Source organism: Castor canadensis, chromosome 13 (assembly GCF_047511655.1).
Source record: "Castor canadensis chromosome 13, mCasCan1.hap1v2, whole genome shotgun sequence".
Lineage (NCBI taxonomy): Eukaryota > Metazoa > Chordata > Mammalia > Rodentia > Castoridae > Castor > Castor canadensis.
The window spans coordinates 26,953,694-26,976,304 of NC_133398.1; the positions used below are offsets into that span (position 1 = coordinate 26,953,694).

General features: G+C 43.0%; 1 protein-coding gene across 5 annotated transcripts in view; it reads right to left on the bottom strand.

Moving 5' to 3' along the window:
* The window catches only part of Znf462 (zinc finger protein 462), a 137,494-nt gene extending 116,253 nt beyond the window's left edge, over positions 1-21,241 (bottom strand). Inside the window, exon 1 of one of the 5 annotated variants that reach the window (XM_074051319.1) lies at positions 21,174-21,241. The gene's annotated coding sequence lies outside the window, so the exon portion shown is untranslated. Of the gene's footprint in view, positions 1-16,509; positions 17,179-17,360; positions 17,760-18,065; positions 19,400-21,173 lie in introns of those variants that run through there. The other 4 variants (XM_020184359.2, XM_074051322.1, XM_074051317.1 and 1 more) reach the window with 4 other exon arrangements.
* Between the last annotated feature and the right edge of the window lie 1,370 nt (positions 21,242-22,611).

A 22,611-nucleotide genomic window follows, 5' to 3' on the forward strand; every position in this document is an offset into this window, starting at 1 on the left:
TTCTATAGCTTCTAGTCTAGTCTTGTTGAGTAACTGACATGAAACAAACCAGTGGTTGGCCATCAAAGTTTATTTGACTAAATTTTAACTAAGGTCTTCTCTGAAAACAGTCATCAAAGTTTCATTGAGCATCAACATCAGGAAGGAATGGGCTAGAGGGCAAAGAAAAGAGGACTGTAAGACATTAAAATAGTGAGGTCTTTTGGAATCTGGACAACCATATCTCTCACTTCTGTGTTATTCTTAGAAAATTTCAGGTTCTATATTAAACAAATCAGTTGTGTAGTAATAGTCAGAACAACAACAACAAATAAAACCACAACCTCATCTAAGGAGTTTAATAAATAATGTATTATAGAATGTTCAAGACAGTGCAAACAGAGGTTAAGGTACTTTTCTTTCCAGTTCCAAATTTTGGAGTCATGTTTCATGGAGGGCCACATTGGCTTTTAAAAGTCACTATGTAATAACAGGTATTGCATAGCCCTAAAGCTAAGAAGTTAAATGATAATCAATCCCACCAGTACAGGCTTCAAGGAGTCCCCTCACAGGTATCTCATGGGAAACTCAAGGGTATTGTCATTCCTAATCAGACACTTACTGTTTAACACTGCTCTGTCTATGCTTTTATAAAATGTTAAAGAGGAGACAAAGGAGAATTAGTATTTTTATAAGCCCACTATATGTCTGGCTCAGCACCAGAGAGTTACACTCACGATCACATTTATTCCCTCACATGAATCTTATAAAGTTGATATTTTTTCCCCCAGATAAGGAAATTGGTGATCAGAGATTGAATCTTTCATTCAAGGTTACACAGCTTCTGGTGCTTTTAAGTCTGTGATCTTTCCACTACACATCACAGCTCTCACTGCCAGTCTTCACTGGCCTACCAGTACTGATAACAAAGGATTACCTCCTATGTGGCCTTTCTCAAGTGAAAGAGTCAAGGGTTCCTCCCTCATATGAGTACACATTGCTCCCAACACAATCTCCAGGACCCTCCAAAGACAGTTCTCAAAGTGCCCAAACACTCGCAGTGGCACAAGGTCAGGCCAGTTCCTGAGATATGAAGCAAGATGAACTCAGTGGGTCCCCCTGCCAATTGCCCTGTCCTTACTCATCTGCTGGATCCTGCCATGGCCTGCCTGGAATGACGCAGGAGAGGTCACCATGGGTGATCCCATTCCCCTCCAGATTGCTACAAAATAACAGCTCAGTGCTGAGACAGGCTGCTCCTTGGAAAGCTGCCAACATTGTTTCATAGGAATCAAAACTCTTAAGACTATTTGCATCCATCAACCTCAGAGTTAAACCCAAGAGGTACAGAGTAAAACAGGTTAAAGGTTAAAGGACTAGGAATCTGTGGACCCAATCCATCTTGAAATCCACGTCCTCACTTTGCCTGTTGTGCGTTCCTTTTAAAATCATAAAGGAACCAAAATAACTGACTACAGACACATTTAAATACAGAAATACAGATGAAGATCACAGTTATGAAAGGCCAACTCATGCCATTAATAAAACTGTACCTGACAATCACTTTCTATTCTAGCAGCTCCACAAACCAACGCCAGAAAGGCAGGGTTGCTGAAATGCAGAGCTACTTAACATAAACAAACACAAAGTCCACACTTGGGTTAGGAGATGTGGTTAATTTTAGATGAGTGTTTTATACTGGATGAAATGGAGCCCGGATTTCTCGCTGGTTTAATGCAACCCTCACACCTACATTTAACCAACTCCACCTCAAAGTTTTCTCAGAGATGGAAAACAAGCGATGAGGTTGCTGAAAGGAGGAATTCATTCCTGTGTTGTGAGGTCCCCACAGACAAACTGTCCAGTCTGCTCCAACCCCTGGGCTGCCATGCTGCCATGCCATGGGTTGACACCGCAAAGATGGCAGCATTTAGGAGCATCTGGTGATAGGCTTTGTAGCACTTCTACTGATTAGTATCTGAGGCAAGCATTCATTCAACAGATACTGTGAATGTCCTCAAACAGAAATCAAGAGGGTTCTTGGTCAGTACAGACAACTCCATTAGTCCTGCTCCTAGGAAAGCTCTGGAATATTCTGTGCTTTGAATACATACAGAATAGTCTCAGATATTGGGAACAAGTCAATGATCATACTCAGCTGTAAAGAATCCACTATTCCAAGAGTAAGCAAGTTGCTTTCCCTCTCTACCTTTGACACAACTGTGAAATCCACTGACTGTCCAGTCAAGTGTACTTGGAAATTTCTTCACCTCTCATGACAGTGAGAGGACTGGGTTTCTGCCTGGTGGCCTGATGGACTTGCTCATCAGCTTTCAAGTATACCAGGGAAAACAATCTACCCCTCAAACTGTGCAAGCTTTCTTTCCAGGAGAACTAGACAGTCCTGATGGTCCTCTCCAGTTACATAGCAATTATGTAATTGCTAAGCTTCTGCAGAATCACAGGAACCATTCTGCAGCCTTCTTAGGACTCCAGCTGCAGTACAATGTGCCGAGATGATTGCTGCCTTTGAATGGACATCCAGGCTCAATGCAGAGCACAAAGGGACGTACAATGGGACTCCATCTCCAGCACAAAGATGTTCCTTCCGAATGAAGCCCTTTCTCCTCCTCCCACTCTGTGCAGCTAACTCTTCCCTCTGCCCGCCCCACATGTGTGTGCAATGTGGTTTACTCTGTTTCTGCTGACAGGTTCCAAAAGAGGCAGAAAATCAGCTGAAGTTTTGCCATGGACCATGCACAAGGTAATCATTTAACACATAATGTGAAAGCTCCAGAAGAGGACAAGAAGCAAGGGGGTGGAAAGCATCTCTTCTAGGCTTCCTGCACTGGCATGAAATGACTGCTTCCCTTCCTTCTGCCAGCTCCAATCCTTCATGTTGACATTACACATCCTGTACTGTAGATCCACCCCCATGCTGCCGCTTGCCCAGCTGAATTATCTCCTGCGTCACAGCGGTGGTAACAGAACTGCTGGCTCGGCAGACCTGAAAGCACCATTTCAATGCTTAATGCATTCAGCAACTGGACACATTACCAGTGCGTAGGGGCTGGTTTGTGGCCCTCTCAGCAGCCATGCAGTACTTGACCCAACCTTCTGCTAACCAGATGGTCTGCTTCCCTCTTGGGACCAAACCATTAAACTTTACTTTATTAAATTTTATCCAAATGTGGGGACAGTTTACAGCAGCGTGTCTGGTTCATCTCCAACAGGGTTGCTAAGATGAAAATGACCTAAAAATAACTGGAAACTCTACTTCACACCAACAGAGAACAAGATATTTTGGAGTAAATATTTAAATGATCTGCCAGATTACCAACCACAGCAGCACTGACTACATGGTTAGCAAATTATACTGTAAATACACACACAAAGACAGGAATGAATGCATCTAAACAACAATCCACCACCCACATTCTAAGCTACCCTCCATCATTCCCTTGACTTGAGCCTATTTTAACATAAGTGAAGACATCTACATCCCTCATAATCACTTCAATTACCAAAACAAAGAGCCTAACCCAACTGGTAGACAGAGTCCACATTCCCTAGGTTGACCACATAGGCACATTACTTTACAGGTGTGCCTGGTACTCAAAAGCACTAATAAATGTTTGATGAATAAATAAATGAATAGATACCTTTTTCCTTAAATATAACAGTTTCTATAAAGCACCTCTTATGACAAAGAAGACACTAGATTCTTTCCAATCCTGTCATCGCACAACTGCTAACTAGGTATACAAAACCAGGAGTCAGATGAATGGCAAAGAGCAAGCCCTCTATACCAGAGGCACTAGGTGGCCACTAATTCATCATTGCAAATGAACTGCAGAGGTGGCCATTGATTTGGCAGGGTGCTGGGCACTTTACATACATTATGTCTCTTAGCTTTTTCCAGAGAGAATTCCATTCTAAAAAAAAGAGAAACAGGGAGACTAGGAGCTTGTTCTAAGTACACAGAGCTAGGTAGAAAGAGGTATGGAAGGGTGTGAATTTAATTCTTACTCCAAGGCCAGTTGCTTTTCTCTGTAGTCATGTAACCAGCAATCTTATTATAGCAAGTAAAAAATTGAACACCTGTTAAGGTGACATTCCTGAAAAACCATTCCTATTGTTTCATCCTTATTTCTTATTGTACTGAGGAAACACTACCTTGGCTCCATCTCTACTCCTTCAGTTTTGGGGTCCACCCTATGAGACTAAAAATCTCTCATTTGTGAGAATCCTAGAGATTTGAATATCAGTGCATGGCCCCTTTCTTCCCCCACTTCCTCCAAAAATAGCTCTGGTCACAATTTTTACATGGTGACTGCAAACTTTTTATAATTAAAAATACATATCATTCTATTAACACTTGTCTTTCTGGCAATTTCCAAAGTGTTAACACACACACACACACACACACACACACACTTCATGGGTCATTGTCTTTTAAAGGCAAAAATCAGTCCGTAGTTTTACCAAAGAGCTACTTAAACATGTTTTTCACCTCTGTCACCAATATCCTCACAACCACTGCACTGCCGTCAATAAATGTACTTTGACCAAAACGAACAACATAAAGTCCTGCTAGGTCCCACCAACACCATTCTACATTTTGAAATATCATCTATCCTTAAGACAGTCTAAAATTAGCCTCCTTACACCTGAGATCTCAAAGCATGATATTACTGTACATTAGTAAGACCAAGTAGACATGAACTGTTGAAAGAAACATTTGCACAGAGAAAACCAAAGAATCTCTAAGCAAGACTCCAAGACAGTCTTTAAGCTGGCTCTCAGATATCTTATGAGTACAAAAACCAAGAGGCATCCAACATTTACAGAAAACAGCATAGTCAGTACTTTCCTTGAAATAAGTACTGATTTTCTTAGGCAAATCAGTTTTGCCAGAAGAATACCATGCAACAGGAACAGTAATAACATCTTTCTTCCAAAAAGCTCAAAGAACAGTCACATTGATTAAAAATTGTTCTACAGCTCTCCAGGGAATATCTCTGCAAGATGTGGATAGGCAGCAGGCAGCATTGTTACCATGTAAATTCACCTTTCCAAAAGGAAATGGCACCATTCTCAGGTAGTTTACAAATTCCTACTGAATGCCTGCAGGGAGAGCTGGAATGCTGCTGGGTCTGCAATCAAACAGACCAGCAACTCTCCAGGTGGCAACATCAAGTGCAAGCGCTAACTCACCTTACTTCCCATAAAGGCACACACTGAAAAAAGTTAAACAAGCAGGATTCAAAAAAATGAGTTCAAAGCCCAAGACAAAATCATTAGTACACTGAGTATACATAGATGTGGCAAAGTCCTGGGAGAAAGCCGCTTCCTCAGTTTCTTCATCGGTGAGGAAGGAAGAAACTTTCATTGTATGTGCTCATAAACTAGGACCCTTACACACATACTATTTTTAAAAAACTTACACCAACTCTACAGAGCTATATCCTCTACATGGGGACATTGAGGTTAAGGGACTTACACAAGGTCACACAACTAGGAAGGGAAAGAGACAAATTTCAACCTGCACTTGTGCAAGCACATATGCTCTACTTTCTTAATGGAGACCCTGGCACAGAGAACTGCATTTTCACCCAGCAAGTCTAAGATATGATTGCCTAGTAGAAATCTGCAATTCTGATATTTCAACAAAAAGTAAATGTCCAAAGAGAATCAGTCTAACTATATCTATCTTATCCATCTTATCTATCTATCTACCTACCTACCTACCTATCTACATAAAGATACACATATATATATATAAAGTAATACATTCAGTAGCCAATTCCTAGTGGTTATTCAGACAGATTGACTACACTGAAGTTTAGCCATGGTGTTCAAATTTTAAGTGCATTATTTTCCCATATAAATTGCACATCCAAAAGGGAAGACTGCCAAATGACAATCTGGCTCAATGATTCACAGAGTCACACTGACATACCAGCTTCTGATACAGGTTGTTTGTATTTCCTAGAAATCATTGTCTCCATTTGGGAGATTAAATAGTAAACAATATTCCTAGCAATGACATGTTCTTTTTATACTAGAAATACACTAACAATGGATTTCATAAATTTGGGGGATAGGAGGGAGTGCATAAGAAGTTCTCACTTTACAGTTCTTCAGACCTTAAAAATCATGTTGATAAGGCATTATCTTACACACAAATGATTCTTTTTTTTTTTTGCTTTAAGATTATGCTGTATAAAGTAAAACATCTATTCAAATGAATCACACTAAAGCTACCGAATAGGTTCACATGTTATGAAAAAAACCTATTCTAGCCAATTTTGGATTTTCATGCTTCAAGATTCTTACCTGCAAATGCTTTTCAGTCACATTTGATACCAGGAACTTAATACAAGTTCTGCAGTATGTAAATGGTCACAGGCAAAATGATATTGCACAGACCTTTCTACCTAGGCAGGGGGAAGATCACGGGAATATGACAAGAGGGAAAGAGAGAAAAGGCAGGAACACCTTGGAAACATCAGGTGTTCACTGTTCAGAGCTGTTCCAAATAAGATCACTAACACTTCCCTATGCTGGGGTCAATTTTGATAATTGTAGTTGACGTCTGGGGGTTATGAATATAATTATCATGAAGCAGCAATTGGGCAATCACAACCTAATTAAGCCCACTGACTAGATTATCTTGTTTTCCCCTAATAATCACATAACATTTAGCACTTGCTAATTTCAGGACCTATGGGTGATGTTTATTCATTATTAACAAGCTTGCAGCCACTGGTCAGAAAAAGAATGGGTGAGGTAGGTATTCAGGAGGCTAGTCAACCTGAGGCAGGGATGAATCTAAGGTTTGGTGGACATCTGTTCTTGAATATCCTTCACTGCTCAGCTCCCCACCTCCCCCATCCTTCAAACTACTAATTAGAGGCAAAGTTATGGGAGAAAATAGAATGAATGATGAGAACTTCTATGTAGGTATAAGGATGCAATTCAGCTTTCTTATATACTATTTCATGTGATCTATACAACGTGCTTTTTTATAATAACCATGTGATTTTTCTTTGCAAGATAATGGATGATTCCTCTGCCAGGTCTGCATATATAAACATCATGCACTTACCCTCTTGGGACATGTCCCAAGGCTTCCTCTCCTACAGTACCTCTCATGTTAAGTGTTAAGTGCTCTCAGATTCAACTTGTTATACCCAATGGGCACTGTACCCACAAAGGTATGTTGACCCAATTCTCCTTACTTTCTGTGGAGCAGTTCCCAGGGATAGCTGGGTAGGTTGCTCTGCAAAGAATCAAGAGGAAGATTGAAAAAAACAAGGTGAAGACTGGTCTTTGAGACAAGCTGTTGTGAGGGTTATTTTGGGAGGCTAGGCACTACTGATAAGGGTCATAGTTTATGCTATGTGATGCTGAATAGAGTCCTAGTCCTCAAAATTAGAAATTCTGCCCTAAGAATCACATGCTTTGGTACAGTCCACTTTTACTCTCTTTAACTATATAGTTTTTCTTCCTGAGCTTTTTTCCCATTAAAGTTCTTTATCTAAGAGAGCAATAGTTTGGGAGCTGGAGATGTAGCTCAGTGGTAGAGTGACTGCCTAGCATGTGGAAAGCCCTGGGTTTGATCCCCAGCACCATAAAACAAAACAAAAACCCAATGATTTTGATAAGTTTGGTAGATGATCTGGGTAAGGTAAAAATGGTCTTCTCTATGACACTTTATAAACAGGACATGTATTTATCCTTCTACAAAGATTTTGGTTATGGGTCTTTCTGGGGACCTGAGGTCAAATGAATAGATCCATAGCACAGTGAAGACTTTATAAAACCAGACTAGTTATTTGGGGGCTGTAGAGTCCACTCATCAGTTAATGCCCAACTGCTTGTCTTAGAGAAAAGCTACTGTCTTGGACATCTTAGGGGTGTTTGGACCTGCTTTATCTCCCTAGTACAGCCTGTTAGTCTATTAAGGCCATTTGTGGTCATCCACGAACAGCAACTTCCTTTCTGTACTGGAATGTTTCAGGGAGAGGCAAATAAGACCAAAGCATTCATCATGTCTCCGTGATCTAAATAGAGCACATGCTGATCACTAAAGGGGGCAGTGAATAATAGCACCCACACTTTTAAGAGAATCTGCCCCATTTTCCACAAATGACCCTTAAATAGTGGAGCTAATTTTCAAATGTCTGTCTGGGTAGCTTTTGAAAACATTTCTCAGGCTTACAATAGCCAAAGCCAATGTACAGCACTGAGACTTTCAGAAGGGACCCTAAGAAAGAGAAAAGTAAAACACTTCTACTTTAAAATAAAATAAAAATTTAAAAGCCACATAGCATACCTTTCTGACAGGATAGGTAGGCACTCTTTTTATATATCTATGTGTATGAAGATTGATACAATTTAAAAATATTTATTCTCTATCGTGTCTCCTACATGGTCTCTTATTTTCCCATCATCTCCTTCATAACCTAGAAGAACAAAGAGGTTACTCTTCAGTAAAAGATACTTTTTCAAGTTATTGTAATAAGGTGTATCTCTCACATCCACCAATATATTATAATTAGTTTTTCATTATGAGCATATTTCCTTCCAGAGCACCAAGGATATATTTCTGGTGACTGGAGGAGATAGATACACCATTAGGAACATGGGCTAGCAGCACACTAAGTAACAATTGAGGCCAACTCCCACCAGCTGAGAGCCAGACCTCTGTGGACAGTGGCCTTCCAAGTGAACCCTGGCTCCCCCACTTTGTAACCCGTGATGTCGGGTAAATTACTGCCCTAACCTTTGGTTTTATCTACCATATGAACAAACAGCCCCTAGTTCATACTAAATGTTAAAACGTTTTCCAGTATTAATATTAGCTATGAGTCAGTCCAGGAGGGGAAATAGCATTTTTTGAAAGGTCTATGTGATATTCCTACTCTATACAGGAGTTGGTAGAATTTTTTTGATAAAGCAATCATATTTGTTCTGAATTGTTCTTACACAGTATTAAGATAGAAAATATTCAACTGACAACAGAAAGGAGAGAAGCTTTTGCAGCTGAACTCTTGACATTCAAATGAAAACCATCTTCACACACATTCCCTTCCCAGTTATTGCTGTTAACTACTAACTAACAGTCTTCAGAGACTACTTAATATGGAAACCACAGAAGAGAATATTCTGGGTGGTAAGTAGTTGTACTGAAATCTTTACATGATCTCTAGCTGATATCTATCTTTGGCCATTTTTAGCCTGAAACCAAGCATGTTAATTTTACCCCAAATGAAGGACCCCTAGATTAGGTCCATGAACATCTGGGTTGAATAATTGGTGCTCAACTGCTGACTAAGTGGTCATAACTCTGAGCAATGAATGTAATTACGTATTAGAATGGCTGAACATTCTGTACCACAATGGCCTTATTTTGGATTTTAAAATGTTGAGAGTCGATTGACAGGCCAGCCTGTGACGTTTGGTTTAAGCAAATGGCTCAATCCCAAACTAGACACCAGGTAGTAGTTATGGTTCATTCATTCCTTTCCTCTCTGGAATAAGTATATCTTTGCTTTTATTTCTTCTAATATCCAGAGTGTAGGTAGAGAAGCTCCATGGATAACCTTAGAGAGGTCTATCACATTATCTGCCCATCAATAATGCAGCTATTTTCTACAGTGCTCTATTCTCTACTTCATTCATTTTCCAGGAAAATCTCCACCAAGCCTACTTAACTGGTTCCTTAAATTTCCATCTGTCCTTTATCAGAAAAGGCTGAATTTGTAACCTATAAGCCACATGAATAGTCTACCAAGTCCAACTCTATTTTTTACAATACCTTACCAGAGACTGTGGGTCTGCACTCTGGTCTTCATATTTCACATGCAATAGGTACCAAATTACAAGGTCTCTTTCTACTTGCTTTATTGTTTTCTTAAGGGCAATGTTTTACTTCTTCCGGTAGGCTCTTCCCAGTTGACAGACCTCTTCTATTTTGACTTGTCAATTATTCCCCTGTCTCTCTTCTTTTCTCTTTCCCATCCAAGCAGTCTCTCCTTCCCAGCAAATTTCTACCATATAATTAAAGCAATGCTTTAGCCTACATTTCTGTTAGCTTAACAACCCTGTCTATTTTCTACTTGTGCTGATGCTACTGTTTGCTTTTCTGACGGGCTAATCCATGTATCCTTTCAAGGCCTAACTTCCCCTACCATGATAGCAGCTGGAGTTCTAATTCACAGGTGCCTTCCAAAGCTTTTCATTAGCAACAGAAATGAGATGGTTTAGAAACCCATTTCTTAATCTGCAGGTGAGTATTGGAACCTTTGTGCAGCAAACATCTTTCAAGTACCCCACGTTGTGCCACTGCACAATTATTTTCTGAGTAATAAGTACAATGTGATAGGCACATTTGCAGTATTAACAGGGAGAATGTTCCCTCAGAGGAAATCAGCTTTCACTGCCCCCTCCCACCCCCGCCTCTGGCATTTCCCAGCTTAAGAGAGAAGCACTCAGCAGACATGAGAAAAACTGAAGAGTAATGGCTTTACCTTCTTACATTTGAATAGGGAAGAGAAGAATCCAAAATTCAAGGGCCTTAGCTAGTGTTCTGGTTCAACTGGCCAGACAAGGGCTTAGGGAACTAGCTTGGCCTTCCCCAGCTGAGCTCTGTGGCAGATAAGCCTCTCCACAAATCCTGGGCTTAATTACTTCTGACACAGTTGTTCTGCCTGGGCCTCTAGCTCCTTTTGTGCTTCAACCAATCTGAATTCAAAGGTAAGTCTCTGCTTATTCACCTTGGGCAAATGCTTAATTTCCTACCAAGTGATCCTAGAACATTTTAATCAGGATCCTCTGGTTCCCGGTAGCATTTTCTTCATCTCTCCTTATAGGATCTTTGTTAAAAGTCTACTCAAATGGATCGCAAATAGCTTCCTGAGTTACACAGTCCTCATCTTCAAAATTTTTGCTAAAGAAATAACTACCAGTCAACCCTTCTTTCACCCTGATGAGCAGGTTCTACCCTTTGAATATAGGTGGGGGTTAAGATGTGGGCAAGCACAGCATAAGTATTTTATTAATATCCAGAAGCAACATTCAGTGACTGAACAAGCAAACACATGAAAGCAAGGAAATCAATGCTAAAATACCCATGACCTGGCATGAAAAAAAAAACCCTTCCCTCCAAGAATAACTCAAGAAAAATGTCTCCAGCTAGGAATTAAGAAAGAATGCTTTGAAGACACCAAGCAAACTGCTTACCAGAAGCAAAACACTTTGTAGGTGACAATACCAGCCCCCTCTTCCACCACACCTCTCTACTTAATGGGGGAAAATCAACATTGCCTTAGAGCTACATATTCAAAGACTTTAAAAATCCTATGAATATTTCAACTGATTAGGACAAGTGGCCTGGGTAATAAGATCAACTTTATGATAGTATTTCCAAGTAGAAAATGTGAATCCAGGTCACTTCCAGTGGCTTTCTCATTTATTAGTTGTATAGTTCTCCACATCCAAAGTTCAAGGAGACAAAAAAATTCAGAAGAAACTCCTAGCAAAGTGAAAATAAAATTTAAGTTCATAAAAATCCATTATCTTGCACTTGGAAACTTCTTCTGGGTCTTATAAATATGGAAGATAGTTCAAATAATGATTATCTTCTTTCCAATTCTCTCCCCCACTCCCCCCAAAAAAAACTTTCTTCTTCTTCCTTCAGCACTGGCATGCAAACCATGCTGTTTTAACTTCTTTCCTGTTCTCCCAGTTCTTCTGGAACATTTTATTTTCGACAGTCAACTCATTTGGAGGAGTGCCACACTGAGGTTCAACTGTTTACAGCTTTAGCTGGGCTTGTGCCAGAAGTCCACGTCCAGGACTACCTTCTCCAGACTGCCTCCTGGATTAAGAATTTATGAATTCATTTGGAAGAAGCTTAGAAAATGTGGAAACTTCCAAACATCACTCTTCTTCCTTACAAAATTACTTTTACTCTTCCTAAAGGAGACAGAAATAGAAACCCATGTCACCCTTCCTATAGTACTCTCCCATCGTCCCATTGCTCATGGTTAAATGTTTGTGTCATTAAAAGTCATTTGAATTGATGACTGCATGTGTTCTGGGGAAATGGGAAATAGCCCTTGCTCTGCAAGAGAGAATGGCTCCAAAAAGATACATGGAAGGCACATTTTTGAATGAGTGTGGAACACTGGAAAATCACCAGCAATTGTTTAAGATTGGATTTCACCCCTCTCAGCCATTCATCAGTATTACAAAATGGCATCTCTGAAAGGAGCCAATATGAATCTACACCATGTTGCAAAACAGATACTCAGAGTCCAATTGTGGGCACTTCTGTAAGTTGCAATAGACCCAAACATATTTCCAAGGAAGGGCATTTGAAAAGACTTCCAAGCCTTGAGTGATGAGACAAACAAGAGAAGGGAACAGAAAATTTTAAAGAAAAGTAGTAGTTAAAGTCTCATGAACAAAGTGGATCTCTGGCTATATGAATGAAGCATACAGTACTCAGCTCTGGGTGTCCAATACATTAAATTCAACTAGCAAGTGTCCCTACTCCTGTCCCACTAGTGTATGGCTGCAGAGTTTCTCAGAAGGCCTTGGGAGAACAACGATCAAGTGCAGTTGGGATAGTGGAAAGGGCACTGGGCTGCAGTCAGCCAACCTGTGTGCTAGGCCTGGCTTTGCTACAACTGAACTTCTCACCTTGTGCAAGTCACCTCATGACTTATGCCAGTTTCCTCTTCAGTAAAATGAAAGTGGAGGAAGGGTATTTGAAGTTTAGCTCTCTAAGGCATTAAAAACAATAACAAAAACCTAGCTTCTAAACTGGAAGTTTTGTCTGGTAAATATTAAATACCTAATATGCTTCACCTATAGTCATTTATAAATGAGTTGAGTTCGTTTCTACTTGGGAAATAATGTTATATATCATCCCAAAAAACTTTTCCCTGGAGCTCTTCCAGACTACACTAAATGCCTCTTCTTTTCCTTTCTTATTTTTTTAAGCAACCTTCCCCAAACTAAGACTTGTGCTATTAAAAGAGCTTAGAACTTCCCATTTCCTTGCTAGAGCTAAAATTAAACTGTCCATTCCTTAGGGCCCAACATAACATCTGCCAGATGTCTTGGCATATCACACAAAGAGAGGAATTTTCTTCTAGCATTATCTACAATCTTCCCTGTTTTCTCATAATCAATTAATAGGCCACCAACACCCAACTAAGGTTTCTCTCGAAGTCGTCAACTTTAGAAATATGTGAATCTCACAAGACACTTGTTTTCACAAACACATATACACACAAGCTGACATACTTTTCAGCTTACTGAATTTTATCAATAGACCTAGGATATATTTTTCCCCACTTCTAATGAATTTCTGTAGTTTCCATATATCAGCCATCCAGTTATACATTCATGTCAGATTCTTTGCATTCTGAGTTCATTATTTATAGTTTCTTAATTTGTGACTGAAGCATTATGAAATAGCATCTCTGCTCTCCAGAGCAGAGATCAACTTAGACTATTCAACCTATTCAACACAGATTTGTCAATTCCATATTCTATGACCCAGAGAACTATAAGTTTGTAAAAGCCACATACCACAAAGAAGATAAGGTAAGGTTATCTTAACCAAGAACTCTCAACATCAAGGAAGAATTCAAGACAGACTAGACTGTATTAAACTCCATCACATATCAAAGAGGACTCATTCCCAAGGCAACTTTACCATTCCCTTCTTCTAAGAAAGCTGACCACAAGTACTCCTCTAAAGCCCATTAGTAGGGTAGGATTTTTTTTTTTTTTTATCTCCTACTGTCTTCTGTCATTAGGAAGAATAGAGCCTTTTTTTCCTCTAAAGTTGTCTCTGACTCCAAGAAGTATGGAGGGTGAAGGTGAGGGTAGGAACAAGTCCTCAGGGAATGTGGTCAATGAATTAGATTGACATAAGACCAATATGAGAAATACTAAGAAATATGAAAACCCAACAAGAATCTCTTGTATGGCAGTGCACAACATGGTTACCATATGATTTCTCCTTGTGACATAGTAGAACTATGGCAAAAATTCGCATAACAAGCCTCATGAACTTGATGTCTCAAAAACAAAGAACCCTGGAGTTTTGACAACAAATGAGAATGTTCAGTTTAACACTATTTTTAGTTCTCTCATGGCAGTTTATCCAAGATACTTGTTTCAATTCAAACATGTAGATCTAGAAATTTTCAAGAAACCATACCTTTAAATAACATGGTACTTCCCATGTTGATGAAGTATAACTGGCATGGATGTGTCTGTTAGATTACCAATTAGAACACATTCTCAAACTCCAAAATGCTCCAGAAATGATCAACTCTAAGACTGTCCATGAAGACACCAAGTCATCTGATTGTGAAGTGGAAAGTGTAGTGAGTCAAACTGCTGGACTGACAGTTTGTCATCCCCCCTCCACCCCCGGCACCCCCCTCACACTGTGATAAATTAATCACCTGTCCCATTAACAGTAACAATAGAGAAAAGATATCGTGAAAGTTTGTTTCAAGATCAACATGTATATTTATGATTATATAAACATAGTTAATTAGATGCAAAATTATCTGATAATTACTTTGCCAAATAACTCTCTTTATCCATGGCTCTTGAACTTCCAAGTTTGAACATGTATCCATATGTACATTAGCAAATTGAATTGACAACATTCCTCTTAAGAACAAAAGTAATTATATCAAAAGATAACACTCTAAACTGAAATATAAAAGGTATGATTCCAAGGAAAGGTTTTTTCCTTTAAAGTGCTCTTGGAGCTGCCCAGGTCTTTAATAAAGAAGCAGAGATGTGAACAGAGTATTTTTTAAATGAGCATACACATCAACTGAAAACCATACATCTTCATCTGTACAAACAGGGTTTTACTTCATTGACCATGGACAATTATCAGCTAAAGAACCATGTATTTCCCCTCTCCTTTCACACCCCTCAGAAGAACAATAACCCTCAATTAATGACACAACAGTTTGGTTTGAAAAATGTGATGTTGTCATATACAGCATTGTGCATTTACTGAGTAACACTGCTACTCAACAGAATATCATTACATCTGGAATCAAAAAACCACTTCAATATGCACAGAATACTGTAGACATAGGGAACTTCACACACAAAAATCTGACACATAATGAGAAAGCAAGACAAGAAAAAGGCTGGTCCAAGTCGCTCACCAATGTGCTCCTTAATTCTGTTGAAGCTGATAGCTTTCTGTATTTCTCCTTAGTTGAAAACAAGGTCCAATTAGCCCCCTTAGAATACATTAATTGGTTCTGAATCTCCTCCAAGTTTTCATTCTAGTGTGGAGCCTTCCTCACCTATCTTCAATAGTCCATCTAAAATTCTTCCAACATCTTCCCTTATCCTCAAGATGGCTACCTTACCTAATGGAAAAGCAACATCTTCATGGTTGGCTTTTATAAATTCCTAAAGCATTTCAGAATTTAGTTCTTTACTTAGGTCAATTACATACATTCTCCAGAACTAATCTCTGAAGAGCTCCAAATCAATGTGTGTGGACTGGGCTAGGACTTGGTCCTTTTTCCAAATCATCCTCACAAAATGTCTTCCTACAAGATTAATAAATTCCTCCAATTAAAAAGGTGAAGCTACTTGGGCATAAGGTTTTCTCCACTGATAAAATTTGCTTCCATAGTGACATTGTTAAGAAGACATACTGACATTTCTAAAGATTTACAATTCTTGAGAATACAGGAAAAAATAGCAGGAGGACAGGGAAAGGGGGAAACAAAGGAACTAAAAGAAGGCCTAACATACAACTGGAACAGCTTGAAGAGAAATGTAGAACCTGGAGAAACTGGTGTCAGCCAGTCAGTCTTGAGTTCCTCTAAAATCTCCCAGGAATATTTCTTTTCTTTTTGGCAAAAATAAACCCAAACCAGACAATAAAGTCTTGCAATGCATCAAACATGATGATAAGCAAGCCCCAGAACTAAAATAAATAAATAAATAAATAATAATCTCAGCTTAGGGCCACCACCATCTTCACAATGAAGAAACAGCTTTTCCTGGTGACTTTCAGGAGACCTGCAGCAGCTTGAAGTTGTGAGAAGACCTGAGTGGAAATGTTTAAGATTTTGCCTTGCCTTTCCTGAAGGAGGTCAAAACCCTTCAGGGCCACTCCAGAGGTGAAAAAAAATTCCAAAAGTTTACTTTAAAATGGAGACAAACGTTTCAATAACTTGTGAAAGCACTCCTTTGGTGGGAGAAAAATCTGAGGAACCCTTAAAAGCTCTCATTTCCTTGCATAATGAATAGACAGTGAGGAACCACCACAAGGTCTCCCTCTGGAGAGGGAGAAGGAGTAGGCAGGCAAGCCTCCTCCTCCAGCCATCACCAACAGAGCTTCAAAATGGAGACATCCATAATTTTATAAACACTTATCATCTCAGCTTTGTCTCCTGGAAACCCGCTCTCCTCCATTTTCTGGTGGAGTTACAACATGACAGGGCTTACCTGACTCAGTTCTCAGCTCTCAACCAAACTAGTCACTTCCTCCAAAAACCTGCAAGCAACCTCCAGAAACAAAACCAAAGCATACCAAACAGCCAACAGAGACACAGACACAGCCCCCGGGAGCCCTGGGAGAAAGCCCCAACTGGTTGGTCTTTCCCCATCCCAGGCACGTACTTAAAATGAAACTTTTTTTTTTTATTGGTTTGGGGAGGAATAGAAAAGGAACTCCAGGCAGCCTCTCTCTCTCCCTGTCTGTAGGTTAGAAGCTACAAGGAAAAGAAAAGGAGGGTTCCTTCAGGAATGGTGAACAGCCTAGAGAATGAACGTGTGAAGGAGCTTTGTGTTTTGGAGTCTGGACTGGAACCAAGGCAGACAGCTTGCAAATGGAGGACAAGGAGATAAAGAAAGGGAAAGAGAGGGGCTGCTCCAATGTGGGGCGGCTGCGGCTTCCCCTCGTGCCTGGAAGGAGAGCAGACCCTTGGGAACCGCACCAGGAGTGAGACGCCCCCCCTCCCAGGTCCCTGCCTTCCTTTCTCCCAGCCTCAGAGGAGAGCCAAGCGTGTGTAATGGCTTCTCCTCTCCAGAAACCGTTGTCCTCCTCCACCAGACGCTTCTGAACCCCCAGCCTGGAGACAGCTCCTCAGCTGCTCCTCAGCCAGCGCCCCCACCCGGCCCGCGCCCCCCATCCGCTCCTCGCCTCTCTCCTTGCCAGCAGCCCCAGCAGCAGCAGCAGCCGCCCCCCAACACATCCCGACCCCGCATCCCAACTTCGGGGAGAGAGAGGGGGAGAGAGAGAGAGAGAGAGAGAGGAGGGAGAGAGAGAGAGAGAGAGAGAGAGAGCGAGCAAATACCTGAGGAAGAGGGGGGTGCCAATCCGCACGGCTGTGCCATCGGGCGGGGGACAGGCAGACAGAGGGGCAAGGGAGGAGAGGGACAGAGAAAGAAAGAGGTCAACCCGCTCAGGTCCGGGCCGCTTGCTCGGAGCGCTCCCTCCTCTGACCCTCGCTCGCTCCCTCTGGCTTGGGCTCAGGTCTCCTGCCTCCCGCTCTCCGCCCCCCTCTCTGTCCCTACTCCTGTCCCCACACTCGCTCGGAGCATCCGTCCTAAGCCTCCAGCTCTCTTCTCACTCATCTTTCATTTTCTCTTCTCTTCACAGAACTACACGAAATTAATTAAGCCACCGCGCTCGCTGTCTCTCCTCCCCCCCCCGCCCCCCAGCAGAAGGAGCAGCAAGCAGGAAAAGCACAGCCACCTCCACTGCCACCACCACCACCTTCTCCTCCTCTTCCTCCTCCTCCTCCTCTTCCTCCCTCGCTTCTCCTCCTCCTCCTCTTCCTCCTCCCCCTGCTGCTCTCCCTCCTCCCCCCTCCTCCTCCTCCTCTCTCTCGCTTCTTCTTCTCTCCCAACAGCCAGTCCATGCAGGGGACTTCCTCTCCTCCCCGTGCCGCCAACCCTCCTTGGCCGAATGAATGAGCGCGTTTGTGCCTCCACCGCCCCGCGCTCTCCTCCCCGGAGCACTCACTACCCGGAGGTGCCGCTTAATTGCAGTAACTTACAGAAGAAGCGTCCCGGCGCCGGGAGGTGCTTCGGGTTCTCCAGCCCCACCGCCTCCTTATCCTCTTTCTCTTTCTCCTCTTCCTGCTCGGGTTATTGTTGTGGAAGTTGTTTGGGAGTCTCATGTGCTTCTGCCGGGTCTCAGCAATGGAGGATCGCCATCTTCCCTGCCTTCCACGGCTCCTCACACTCGCTGCAGCTGCAGATGACCTGAGATATCCGTCTCTCTCTCTCTCTCCCTCCCTCCCTCTCCCTCTCACTCTCTCTCTCTCTCTCCCCTCTCTCTGCTCTTCTCTCTCCTCTCCTCCCTCTCCCTCGCGCGCTCTCTCTCTCTCTCCCTCCCTCTGTGTCTCTCTCTGAATAATGAGCAACCAGAGGGAGAGAGAAAGCAAGACAGAAAGAGGGAAGACAATCTTCTCCTGCCACACAAAACGCCGGAGCACCAGGGGGTGCGCGAAGCCTTTCTAATAACAACAACAACGTGCAGGAGAGGAAGGGAAAAAAAGAAAGAAAGAATTGAGGAAAGGGCTAGGGAAGAAAAAGGGAAGAATTGTCCAAGAGCTGGAGAAGCGCAGAAGGAGAAGCTGGAGGAGATGCTGAGACTGCGGCTACTGTCCCCCCTCCCCCCCCGCTGAACCCCAGAAGGAGGCAAGGTGGTTGCAAAGTTAAGGCTGGGACATTGCCTTTGTCACTCAGAGCAACACAGAGCCAGACCAGTGAGATGCAAGAGGAGGAGGTGGCGGCGGTGGAGGAGGAGGTGGTGGTGGAGGAGGAGGAGGAAGAGGAGGAGAAGGAGGCAAAGGAGGAGGAGAAGGGGAAGAGGGAGATGAGATGAATAAAAGACCTGCGGAGAAGGCGGTGCGAGGAGCGCAGCCGCCGGGCCCGAGGCGTGCGCGCTGGCGTCCCGGAGGCACCCGACCGCCCTGGCCCGCAGAAGAAGCCCCCGGTGAGGATCCTGCCCTGCTGCTCATAGCTATCCCACCATCAGCCCGGCCCCGGCCCCAGAGGGTCCCTCACATGCATCCATCTAGAAGCCAGTCTTTACAGAGAACATTAGATGGGGAACTGGAGGTTGCAAGTCTAAACCTAGATCAACCACGTGGGGCTTTTTAATTCCTTTCCAGCTTGCGGTGTGAATATCTCCAGTGAAAAAGCTCAAGTTGTCCATACTGGCACGTATTTTGAAATATTCTCCCTTGAAATAAAGGCTCATTGTGCGTTTTATTTCTTTTCTTATATGGAATACGGGGTGTGGGGGAGGGAAAGAACCCATCATTCCGAGCCTCAGAACCACCACTTTCTTTTCCTAACTTGTGAAATGTTTTGACGGCGCACCAAAAAGAAAAAAAAAAAAAGCCTCCTTAAATAACTTTACACCCTCTAGTCCCGCGTTGTTTTCACTTTCTGGCTGATCATCTAAGGGCTTGGAAAGTAACAATCAGCGCTCCTAATGATAAGGTGTCATGGTGTTGAAGACAAGAGAGCCAAGATGAAGCATTCACACCTTGAATATTTATTTAGTGTAATTTTTCCCCAAATCGTTCTGAACTACCTCTTTTGCAAAAGAGTGGGCTTCCACCCCGACCCGCCCCACCAGGTCGGATGTCTCCGAAGGCTTTAACTTGATGGGGGGGCGGGGGGCAGCGGTGAGGGGGACTACAGTATCAAAAAATCGATGCAGCAAGTCAGGAGTACTTGAAGTTCAAGGGCCTGGGCTGCTTTTAACATTTCTATTTCTCACATCCTGGAGTTGGACATCAACCGCCTCAGGAGAGAGAAACCCGCAGCGCGCGGGGCAGGGACCTTAATTAAAGTTTCTTTTGTCCGCGTCTGAATTGGGGGGACGTTGCTGGATTCCATCGCATTGAGGAGCGCGCATCCGGTGAAGGCGCTGGGGTTGAAGATCGAAGGCGATACAGCCCTCTTTAATACTTGCCCTCCTCCCTCCTAGCCCCACCTCCCCCCAAGAGTCCGGACAGATATACCGGTAAATCCATACAATAAAGGGGGGGGGGAAGGGGGAAGAGGAGCGCGCGGAGTTGGTTCCCATCGGATAGCGGGCGTGCACAAACAGATCTAAATTCTCATTTTCCAAGATTTTCCCGATTGTATATTCCTGGGTAGAATCTCTCACCCTGACGCACGATTTCACCCCCTTCCAGTCAACACTTCCTGCCCTTTTCTCCTCCCACTCACATTGAAAAGCTTGGAAGCCCTAAAAGGGTGTTGATGGCGGGGGTGATAAATAAATAAATAAATGACACTACGCGTGCGGTGGAGAAGAAAGGAGGAGGAGGGAGGGGAAAGGCAAGGAGAGGGAAGAGAAAAAAAAGTAGGGAGAGGAGAACAAGGAGGAGAAAGGACACAGGCGAAAGGGAAACAGTAGTCAGAGAAAGAAGAAAGGAGAGGAAAACGAGGCTACTCCGCACTGAAATGATCCTGGCTTTGTGCAGAATTGCGAGGACTTCCCTTTCCAGGTGCCCGGAGGGACCTGGGGAAGTCCTTCGGCCCCGTGCGCCTCCCCACCGGGACCCCAGGGGTGTCTGAGCGCTGGCCGCCACTCCCCCATAAATTCCTCGTGGCACGGAGAGGAAGCGCGCCAGGTCTCCGCCGTCCCTTCAGCGTCCCGGCTGATAATTTACCTCTTTGTCTTTAATAAAAAGCTGACTTTCTGTCAAGCTCTGAACCAGGAAAATAACAATCGTATTTCAGGTTGAAAGGTCCTATTGCTGATGGGGTTTGGAGGCTGAGATCAAATCTTCATCGACGTGAAGGTACCTTCTGGGTCGGCTTGGGTCGGAAGTCCTAAGATGGGGTCCGCCCTTCCCCCGGGGCGTAGGGAAACCCGGCGGTGGGGGCAGAGGAAGAAGCGACGAGGTCAGAGGAAGCCTTGGGTTTCCAAGGCTCCTGGGGCACCAGAGGTTGTCGCAGTCGGGGAATGAGCCCTGGGGAGGAGCCTTTCGCGAGAGCGCGAGCGCGCCGCAACACGCCTCCGACCTCATAAACCCACTTGGCAAAGACCGGGGAAGCCGCTGGCGGACCTATTGCCATGAACTCAAGAAATTAACCTTGCGCTACAATTAAACGGGCTGCCGCCCTTTCAGACTCACCTCGAGCGACCGAGATAGAGAAAGCTCCCGAACCGGCCGCGGGGGGACCTGGCTCCACCCTCCCGTCCCAGGAGAAGAGGACAAAAAGGGGAGATGGACTTGGAGATGGCCCCGCCCTTCAAACGCTCCAATCCTTGGAAACCAAACCTCCTCTCCAAGCTTCCACTTCTAGAAAGGACAAAGACAGCGAGGAGATCCAGACACTGATGGGGAGATGGTGGCTTTCGGACTTCCGGGGTGGGTGCATTGGGAAAGGTACAATGACTAAGTTTCCATCCCAAACAGGGCACCACAGGATGATCTTTTGAAGACAAACTCGGTCTTCTGGCTAAGAAGCAAGCTGACTCCCTAAAGCTATGAAGCAAACTAGTGCAAAACTCCCTCATAGCCTTGCTATTTTGAATGTGGGAAGGCTGGAATTTCAACTGATGATGACACATATCTTTTCCGACTTTTAGAAGTCGTAAGTGTCTGAACTCTCCAACTAAAACAATCGAAAGTCATTAAACATAAAGGGAGTGGGGATTTTGGTTACTGGTTTTTATTGGGGGCAGTTTCTCAAGTGATAGGGAAAGAATGGGATAAACGCAAGCCCGACCGTGAAGGACAGCCCTTTGGATGAAGGGTTTAGTGAAAACCTTAATAAACTTGGCACTTAAGTAACCTAATTATGCTTTGCCATTAGCGGACCATTTAGATAAGCAGGATAAAGTTCACACCTCCCGCTATTTCATTCGCTAAGAATATTCCCAAAGATAATGCGAACCTAGTTGGTGGATGAGCTCCTCCATCAGGAGGGTTAACGTTTACATTTTAAAAATTACAGTGCAAAAGTTTTAAGTTTTCTACACAGCTAGTGATGTGAAGGAATTCTCATAGAGGCAGGTTGACTCCCTGAAATTTACCATTTGTTACTGTACCCAATGTCATTATTAATATTTTAGGGGATAAAAATATGTTCAAAATCTGGACTTTCTTCTCCCTTATCATAGGTGACTGGCATACAGACTCTTCAGAAAAAGAAATTATGGCTCATCAAAAGAGGGACTTCATGACATTAATAGAAGAATAAATCTGGCAATTTTAGTTCAAGAAACAGTGAAGTCCTATAACCAGAGTGACCCATGCAAATATGACCCACTTACTCGCCCAACACTAGCAGGGTGAGGATAGTCTATAAATCATTTTAGTTATTAAAGTCTTAGAAAAAGAAAGCAACCAGATGTATTAAAGGAAAGTGTTTATAGAGGAAAAAGGGCATCCACCAAACCTGCAGGAAGGACACAGGAAAAGATGAAGTGTTGGTCCAGAGATTACATGAAAAAGAATTTCAACTGAAACGAGAGTGGACAGCTATTCTAATATCATTGTTTCAATATTTACCTTCTATCATATGAAAAAGAGAATGCCAGGAAATGTCCTCCTTCTTCCTGAAAAC